Genomic DNA, 10,417 nt, shown 5'->3' with positions numbered 1-10,417 from the left:
TGTACTAATATTCATAACGCGACAAACATTACGTTCGTACGTTCGTGTCCTAATATTCGTAACGCGATAAACATTACGTTCGTGTACTAATATTCGTGACGCGACAAACATTACGTTCGTACGTTCGTGTACTAATATTCGTAACGCTAGGATGGAGCTGGAATAACCACGCGCCTGTCATCAGTCACGTGCTCCTCCGCAAACTCCTAATTTGCCTACCTAATAAATGTTCAACCTTCGTGCGACCTGCAACCATACCAATGCTACTTCATGTCTAGCAAGCGCCGGTAGCCTAAACGGTTGGCCCAGCCGAACCATCTTGTCTTCATCTTCGATCTGAGAGTTCTCACTTACAGCTAGTTATATTTATTATTCATTATTATTTGTTCCATGTAATTATTTATTAAACGACGCACATGCATTTCATCCTTTGTCCCTTTTTATAAATACAACTTTTGACGACTGTAATCAGTCGAGTCGCTTTCTCACTATCCCGTTGTTAGTTTTGAGTCGCCGCGCTTCTCCGAGTACGACTGAAGATAAGAAGTCTTCAAACGCATCTTTCGTAGGACCCAGGGATTATTAGTCACCACTCTCCAGCTGGGCTCCGCTATTGGCGCCAAGAATGCGAAGCTCCTCATCTTGACCATGTAAGTGTGCACCAGTATTAACTATTGCTATTGACTGGCTAGTATATATTGCATGCCGTAGTTCACCTAATATTACCACGACCTTTGAATACGTGCAATAGGAGGCAAGAGATTGACTTTCCAAACAGATTTGGCTGCCTTAAGTTTAAATATGCCAGTTTTTATGACGGTTATAACCGTCTTGAATTACCAGTGAGAATCGTGCTAGGGAGAACTACAAAGGAGACATCAGATTGTATAAGGATATATGCTTGCGATGCGATTGATTAGCGTGAATATCCTTGCCAACAGGAATGTGACGCAGCTCACGCCCGCACGAGAGCCTCCACAGCGAACCTTTCGCCACGGCCGAGCCAGCCCCTGGTGTGTGGCTAGGACCTCGACAACAATGCTAAGGTCCTCAACAGATGTGATAATGATGCTCATATGGTCTTATATTTGCTCATATATAAGATAAACATGTTTCTGGGTGTGTACCCTCTTGTAAACTTGTTTTCGGATGTGCAGCGCCTACGATGTCCATGGTGGGGCCGATACATCCATGAAGACAAATTGCGGCCGCCAGAGCCTATGCTCCGCCGGCGGCCTGTACACGCTTTCGCCGCACTCGCTTGAAGCTGTAACGGACCTTTTAATTGCAGTGCCACAGTCTGAGCAATCGGCATATCGTAGATATTACTTTTTAAAAGATGAAGATTTTAAAGATTTAAAGTGAAGTTCCCCCTCCTCTCAACCCGGCGCCTGTCAACCCTCTCCCGGCGCCCCTGTCAACCCTCTCCCGGCGCCCCTGTTAACCCTCCCGCCACAGTGGAAGGATAATTAATGGTATAGCGTCGCGTGAGGCAGAACAAGTTACGTTCAAAAATTGTGTGTACATGAACGCAAATCCTAAAATTGAAAATCCTAAGCCCCGAGCACTGCAGAAACATTTGAAAACGTCGAGCTTTCTTTCTTCCAGCAAAGAGCTCAACAATTTAAAGGGAAAAAACCGTTTATCTAGAAAAGAAGTACACCAGACAACCAAGAGATTGTCTCTGAGAGGCAAACTGGTATAGCTGCAAGGAACAAACTCAAGGATAAATATCGTTGCCTCAATGGGTCACACATCTCGCGGCCTCAATGCCAGAGGCCGCAGATGGTTCGGTGAATGAAATACAGATTTTCTTAATCTTACTGTACTTCTAATTTTCAGTCAATCTTCACATAACGTGCTCTGCAAAACAGAGTACTGTAAGAAGGCAGAACTTAAAATTAGTCTTGATGGTAATTCCTCTGAAACGTTAGTCGGCAACGATTGAGCAATTCAAGACGCTTAGGATTATTTAGAATTGCTATCTAGGCGGCAACATGGAAATATTTTTTTCAAGGAAAAATTTCGCTCAGGGTTACACACAGTACAAACTGCCTAGTTACGTTACAAAAATAAGTCTCGGGTAAAACAACACAAGTTATAAATAGGGCAAAAATGCCAATAATTGACGATATCAAAATCATTTACGAGGGTTTAACCGGATTCAATGACACAGAACATGGTTTGCAGGCTGTTCATCATGAGATAAAAAATCATGAAACCGTAAACAATGCTTGAACATCCCTGCTCATATCACTGATAAATCAGGCAAACTTACACATGAAAATAATGCAATGTTATCAGAAAGTGACTGACTTATACATGTATTCATGTTATCTGAGACACACTTGATACCAGCAGAATTCTTATAAAATACAGGTCGCATATGCAAAGTAATACTGCATAGGACAAGTTGAGCTACTGGCCAGGGGAATTCTATCAAATTAATGTTAGGTAGAAACGATTTCACAGTCGTATTGCAGACAGTTGCTATTAGTACACTTCTACAATATGAAAAAAATTAGTCACGATAAAATTACTCGTCAATCTTGATTTCTCTACGTGTCACATCGTTGTTTATCCCGGTAACAGGGATCGACGCTTCTCTAACCGCCAAAATTTCTAAATCACCTGGAACGCGACTGTCCGTGTACGCGGATACTAAAATAATATTAAAACTGAAACTAATAATAATGCAAATGCTGGAATTTATTCCAGCACACTCTCCGCCCGAAAATCCAGTACTGTAAAGGGGGAATGCAGGAGGATCATTCGCCGAAATGTTTCCATGGGTGCCGACGCGGATTGTAGCTGTTCGTTTGGATTAGCAAGGGCAATCGGTGTTTGCCTCACTGTTGGAGATTTATGCATTGCGGTTGCACGAGGGTGCTTGCATTTGTCGCGCTTGAGCTTCTAATTGCAGTCAGATTGTCTGTGTTTCCCGAGGCATCGGAAACAAGGACCATTCAAAAGAAGTATCTTTCGTCGATCTTCAAACGGTTTATTTGCAAAAATCTTGCAGTCTTTCAGGAGATGCGTTGCAGAAGGGTGAAGCACGCATACGTCTCTTCCACCGGGGTCGTGAACTAATATTTTGGGTACAGGTTTGGTTTTTGTAGCGTAGGTCCTTACGTCTCGCACCCTGTGCAGTTCGCGCCTTTTTACTTCGCCGAATTCAGGGGGGCAGTAACCGCGAGACACTGCGAACCCAGATGTTGCAATTAGGTTCATTTTCCAGTTTTTCCAAGATTCCAGGTGATCTGGTGGCAATGGATTGCCCCAGTCGTTCGAAGGAGGTTGGACGGTGCATGGTTTTGTCGAGATGATGGCGCGTCGAATTAGTCGTCCAGTAAGAACAATTGGACTTGAAAATCCAAGCAGGTCGAAAATCGAGTGGAAGGTCGATAATGCACCTCTCTTGGTGAAGGGACGTTCCGGCACGTTGGTGCGAATGATAAATTTGTCGGAAGCGATGTTCCAGGAAAGACCAAGCATTTGTTGGATACTCCTTTCCCCACAGTGGTTCTGCTCCAGCTCTCATGGGTCGGTGATGACTTCTGAGGCTGGGAGGGCTTGCAGGTTGTTGTTGGTGGTGGGTTCCAAGTGAAGTTTCTTGCTGGCCAGGGAGCACAGATGTGTTGACTTGGGGTGCATGAGAAGAATGGTGTTGGGTTGTGTAGAGAGCTGTTGTGAAATGGGCAGTGGTGGAGGCGGTTCCACCATGGGGTTCGAGCCAGGTTGATTCAGATCGTTTTCTTGTAGTGAGAGCTCAGCAAGCAAATCAATGTAAGACCCCCTGTAGACTTGTTCTTTTCCAGTTCACCGTGAATAATAATCTTTATTTTGTATAATTTTGAAATTGTTCTATGCAAAAACTAGAGCACGCACATACATACGGTTTGCTGCATAAGGAAACGGATTGCTGCATACATACGGTTTGCTGTGGGTACACAGTGAAAGCAGGTTTGCCCGCGCGGGCAACCTGCTCCAACCTGCCACAAGAATGAACATAGGATAATAATGTAAGTGTTCACAGTGAAAACCTGTACGAATAGGCTTCTGCCGACAACCTGCTTATACCTATTTACCGGAATGTGCTGCACATTCTTATCTGCTCAACCTGCTTGGCATATGGTCATTTTGAATTAGTTGTACCTTTAAACCCTCCATTTTCTTTGTTTCTTTGGCCCTTTTGTGGCGTCGTGTCGAGGTTCTCATGTAAACAAACAACTTTATAAAGGTGGCGAGGAGTCTGCACGCAATTGGAGGGATTTTTGAGAGGAAATAACATGATGAGCATCGAGAGTGATCAATTAATCACTGTCTAATTAATTAATTAATACGCACTAATTATTATTAGTTTAGAATTATCACTATTAGTGATACTATTAGTATTATGACAATTAGTACGCATTATTCAATTAATAATCACTAATTAATTAATACGCACACAGTGAAAGCAGGTTGCCAGCGTGCTGGTTTCCTGCTTCCACTGTGAACACCCTCTCGCGCTTGTTTCAGGCGCCAGCCTCAGCAGGTAACCAGCACGCTGGCAACCGGCTTTCACTGTGTACGTACCCTTAGACGAGCCTCTTCAGCAGCTACAAAATAAGCCTAGAAGACTGAAAAGCCAAATTGCTCAATTTGTTGTGCAGAGGAATTTCTGTCGGACACCATAGAGTTCAGTAAAGCTGAACAGGGAAACGTAAGAGACCTCGCCAAGTTTATTCTAGTTATCCTATGCAAGGGATTCAAGGTTAATTACGAAGTGGAGCGGAAGCTTTGCGAGGAGGTGCCGACGTACCTGCATATTAAGTTGAGCCCCAGTACACAAAGTTCTAATTTTTGTCTGTTCGTGTTTATCTTGGATTGGTTTCTTTTTAGCGCATTTTCTCATTTATGGAAAAAATGCACTACTGTGCTCGCCATGTCCGTCTGTCCGTCCGTCCGTGACCTCAAGTTTTCGTCGACGAGAAAATGCGCGCTCTGTCACTCACTGCTGTGGGTACTGAGTTATATTTTTTTAGCGTGCAGACTTCACGGGATCTTGCTAGTTGTTCCGAAGTTAGCCAAGGTTATTCGGAAAACATTGGACCAACTTAAGATTGAAGAAAGTATTTTTCTTACCGAAATTCGGGAACCGGTATCTACGGAAATTCCAGATACCGTTAATTTTAGCAAGCTTCGGTCGCATTGGTACCATCCCATTTGGTGCTCCAGTACATGAATTGTTGCAGAGCCCTGATTTGTGGTTCAGTGCCAACTGGAACAACGCACTGAAGAGAACAAGCTCCTCAAAAAGAGGTAATGGACGTAGAGAAAGAGATACAAGCACATTGCGCAGGAAAAATCAAGTAAGAAAATTGCCTAACAGGGTTAAAGAGATAATCCCTCTAATCGCAACCGCTGGAATTACATTCCTGTTGAATTAGGGATTTTCTGAAGCGCTGCATGGATGTTGCGCTTAGTTTTGATAGGAATGACGCGAATCGAGCCTCGTCTGCTTCTTTTGAGCTTATTCTTCTTGCTGGTAATACGTCTGCACGTCAGAGTTCGAATTGGTTGTCTCGAAGAGTGATGCAGCGAAGAGGGGACATGAATAAAAAGCAACTGGAGTTCATTGAGCAGAGCGCGGAGCACATCCATACATTAATTCTAGACCAAGAAATTTATAACTTTCATATTCGTCAACAACGCAAAAATATTTGCAAGTTTGCCTAGATTTTGAACTGATTAAGCCTCGTCCTTACGCGGAATTAGAAGTGGCAAGAACATAATTCTACTGTGGAACGACACGAGCTGAAGAAGCAGAGCGATCCCAACAAAACTAAACGAGAAGGAATTGCGACCCCAAATATGGTCCGTGACAGTGTCACCTGTCGCACACTACGAGCGGAGCCAATGACTCGAATAAAGACCGGTCCACGTGCTCAGTTTTACTCAACGATTTGCCTGCGCAGTTCAAAACGGTGCAGATAAAGCGTTAAGTTTGGACGGGAAAAATTCGCAGTTTTGGGAGATTTTGAGCTGCAGCGATATCTGAGCTCCAGAGCATATATATCGATGAACTGCGAAAATACTTCGGAACGTGTAGACGGTAGGACAGTTTCCCGATTCAACGTGTACCCGGTTTTAATTGGTCTGGCGACAATGGCGGACTTTCGGTAGGTAATGTTCTCGGGAATTTATCCAGAGATCTATTACTCTACAGTCTACACGAAAGTTTTCCTTTCATTTGGCGAGTAAAATCCAAGGACTATAGTAATAGGGACAAAAAGGTGGAGTCATATCAGCATACGAGAGTTTAGTAGAAAAATTCAAAGAAATCGATGGAGGCGCAAGAAAAGATAACTAATAATTTGAGGAGTGTTTACCGTAAATAATTGGGAAAGATTAATAAATAGATTCGTTTTGGAGCTGGGGAAGATGACATGCTACAAGCCATCTATATTGTACTTTGATTCCTTGCATTTCCTAAATGATCCAATCTTTCTTTAACATAATGCCAAAATTGATCCGAGTACTGCCTCATCCGTCCTGTAAGATCGTCAGTTTTGTGGTGCGGCTCGTACCGGTATCCTTGCTGTCCACTCCTGTAAGGTCGTCAGTTTTGTGGTGCGGCTCGTACCCGTATCCTTGCTTTCCGTTCCTGTAAGGTCGTCAGTTTTGTGGTGCGGCTCGTACCCGTGTCCTTGCTGTCCACTCCCGTGAGGTTATCAGTTTTGTGGTGCGGCTCGCACCCGTATCCTTGCTGTACATTCCTGTGAGGTCGTCAGTTTGTGGTGCGGCTCGTACCCGTATCCTTGCTGTCCGCTTTTGTGGTCCTCAGTAAGTTTATTAGGATTCCTCGACGTTGTATCCCTGGACCCTGAGGCTGAGACCCTGTTTCCCGGAGCTTTTGGACCTAATAAATTGTGTGCCTTGTACGTGGAATTGTGTATCGCCTGAAGATCACCAACATATTATGAAAAGTTCCTCGTGTTAATTCCTCCTCTCTTCAATGCAAGGGAATTTAGAACCGGACCAAAGAGCGACTCATTAGCCCTTGTGTTGAAACCAATTCGCATGTCACCGTCAAGATGGCACGCTACCCGTAACTATTGCGACTTCGGAGCGGTGTTTCCGGTTACACTTGGTTGAACTATCTACTAGTTCAACCATGAATGCATCGATCATAAACTATAGATTATTTGTAAAATATGAATTTTGAAAGTACTTCTAAATTTAGTTATTCAAATTATATACGGTTTCATATTATACCAGGAGAAATCTGGACTTTCACGTAATCAGCCACAAGTCACCAGAGTCCGAACATAACCACAAGCATCTCGCACCGAATCGCGAGATGCATTGTGGGATCAGCCGCCATATATGATGGGACGCTAATGTGCCGTAGTTTGAAATACCAGTAGTTCTCACGAATATTTAAACTGAAAACTGGCAAGTGGTATGCGTTACTTTAGTTTACCAGTCGTAAATGCCGTGTACATTGTATCAGTTCACGTATCCTCCTTATATACGTATCGTATATCAGTTTACCAGCCGTGAATATTTATGATATACGATACAATATATTTTCCAGGTGCAAAATCTGTTAATTGTCATTAGATAAGCTACATAAACATGAATAAAAATAAGAATATTTACAGATCAGATTCCATTGTTATGATCCATTATCCTCACCTTGGCGGCAATGACAGTGATGTTGCAGTTGGCTGGTTTGTGGGTATATATTTCCTGCACCCATCCATTCACAAATTGCTTGTAAGCTTCAAACGTCTTATATGCCTTGAATTCTTGCAAGGTGTATTGGCCGACACCAAACACCAAATAGTTCAGTAAATCACCGTGTAAAACGGGAGGCAAATTCTGCACACCACTGCTTTTCCGGAACTTACAGCCCGACGCAAAAGGTTAGCCCCACCCTTTGGTGCGACGAAATTTTTCTAAGTAAATATAAAAATTTTATATGTGAAATTAAAAGTTTTCTCGACGTTTCAGATGATTTGCAGCCTTTATTTTTTTGAACCTGGTCCGCCGGACCGGTCCGGGTCCGGGTTTTAGTCACTCGGTCCGGGTCCGGCGGACCGGTCCGGGTCCGGGTTTTAGTCAGTACCGCAAAGTCACTCGGTCCGGGTCCGGCGGACCGGTCCGGGTCCGGGTTTTAGTCAGTACCCTATTATTCCATTTCCATCATCCATGCCTGTTGGTTTGGAATGCAATACTGAGTCGGACTCAGACACTCAGTGATTAGGCTATATTCACTAGTTGTTTATCTGAAGTTGACAAATTTTTGCAATGAATACATTCTAAATTAAAAAAAAAATAGGTATTTCAACTTCCACAAAAATTCTCACAATTTGGCTAATACCAATAAAGTTTTTGATAACACACAAAATGATGGGATAAACTGCAATCCTGCATAACCTGAGGCTGATAGAGTTGCAGCCTGCAGGTCCTGCAACAACTCTTTCACACTTTCACTGTTTCACAGCATATGCGGCGATATGCCCATGGCTATGGCTATCTATGCTATGGGCATTGGGCACATCGTGCTTCCATGAAAAGTTTTGTCAAATGTTTTCATTGAAAACATTCAACAATACGGTGTCACACAACTTCTAGCTGTAGCCTTGTTTTGGACATGTCAAGTTCGAATACGCAATAAATAGATTTGATCCACATCCCACAACTTTACTTGCGCATCCTCCTTATTCAGCGGTGCGCGTCCATGCCGCTTAGTGCAAGGTTCCGGTGTCCGAAAGTGATTTTAGAGTTCTAGCTTACACGACCGGTATTAGGTACTGACCTACGGATTTTAGAATCCCTGTACAATTTTAAACAGAAACCTCGGTTAAATGCAGCCTTCAGCTCCCATCCCCTTGAAATTGTAAATAGATAGTCCTGTCTCCTTATGTGTATTTTTTTTGTCAATTTATGTTTTTATCTTCGATGAGAATTTAGTTTTCTATTTGATTTTGCTTTTCTTATTGGTTTTGAACTTTTGAACTGACGATGGAGCTGGACTCCGAAACGTTTTCTTTCTTAAGAAATGGTTAATATTCTGGCTGTTTTCTTTGCTTTTAAATTCCTGTAGCAGAGAACACCGACAAAATAGATACAAAATCTAAATGGCAAGGGGAATTCTCAATGACAATCGTACTTGTTTATATTAGTAACCTTGATTTATGTCACGCTAACATAGGAAAAAGCTGCATCAAAACAAGTTGAGATCACAAGAAAGGTGGGAATTTTCATAAAATTAAATTTCAAAACCAATCGATCGTATATCGATTCGTATATCAAAACCTTGAGTTCTGGCAGTGATCGAGGACGCACGTAGTGTTTAGAATAGAATTGTCGGCGTTGAAGAAATAGGCCCATGGCCTGTTGACGATTCTTGAATTTTTCGTGACTTGATTCACAAGGGATCCGGCCTTTGGAACCCGATCTTTCCATAGCTGACGATTGATTGAGATAGCTGCTGGACTTATTGCCTGGTCCGTAATTTGTTAGGCATTGTCGGCGCGGGTCCTAACTTTCTCACTTTTTACTATGCCGATTTGACTTATCTCGCGAATTTTGTACCGAAACGATTTCAGTGAAAGGTTCCATTTTAGTGCAGTTCAATCAAAATTGTGCGAATAGTGAGAAAAACGGCTGGTACAAGTGTTTTATTCCCGACAAATTCTAGTGCATGAAACGAGGGCAAGTTTTTGAAACCCTCGGCGACTGCCTGTAACAGGAGAACAATCGGTGCCCTGACTACGCTCAGGCCTCGCCTTCCTATACCCTCCCCACCCTCTTGGCCCCTACACCTCCCCCTCTCCACCCGCCGTACGCGTTGATACCTTGATTCCCCCACCACACCTCTGTCCTTCCCTCGCCAGCTGCAGCTCAGCTGTTTTTCCAGCCTTAATTTTCGAGGGAACTTTACTATACTCAACTCAACTCAGTCGTATGTTTCTCCGTCCTTTTCTGTATTTTTCTCCGTTCAAGAGATCTAGTTCGTGCATTTAAAAATGGCAGAAAATAAAAAAGATAGTCGAAAAGCCCTCAACGGCCTCTAGAGAAAAGCCATCTACGGCCTCTAGAATAAAAAATAAAACCAAATCAGCCCAGCTAGAGATGGAGGTTTGCAAGTACTGCAAAGAAATATCTCTGAGCGAAGTCCAGACAGTTACCTGTGAACGATGTGAAGATCTCATTTGTATCAGCTGTTCAAAGTTGAGCTCTAAGGAGTACTCATTTCTCCAGAAATCTAAATTGCTTCATTGGTTTTGCCGTGATTGCGAAAATCCAACTCTTGGTGCTCGAAAAAGAGAGGAGTTGGTGGAAGAGCACGGCAATGAGTCGAAATTGTTGAATGATGTAGTAAACTCCTTGAGTGAGATGGTGCGCTCGCTGAGTGACAAAC

The 10,417-nt window shown here is 43.1% G+C and overlaps 1 long non-coding RNA gene across 1 annotated transcript; it reads left to right on the top strand.

Annotated features, from left to right (window-relative positions):
* Window positions 1–577: 577 nt before the first annotated feature.
* On the top strand, window positions 578–1,757 carry LOC125179226. The gene is made up of 3 exons (XR_007157188.1): window positions 578–650; window positions 942–1,046; window positions 1,158–1,757. It is a non-coding gene; the product is annotated as an uncharacterized LOC125179226 (long non-coding RNA).
* Window positions 1,758–10,417: the final 8,660 nt, after the last annotated feature.

This window comes from Hyalella azteca, unplaced genomic scaffold (genome assembly GCF_000764305.2).
Source record: "Hyalella azteca isolate HAZT.00-mixed unplaced genomic scaffold, Hazt_2.0.2 contig15835, whole genome shotgun sequence".
Classification (NCBI taxonomy): Eukaryota; Metazoa; Arthropoda; class Malacostraca; order Amphipoda; family Hyalellidae; genus Hyalella; species Hyalella azteca.
The sequence above is the reverse complement of the archived record's forward strand: the minus strand, read 5'-3'. Positions and strand labels throughout refer to the sequence as shown.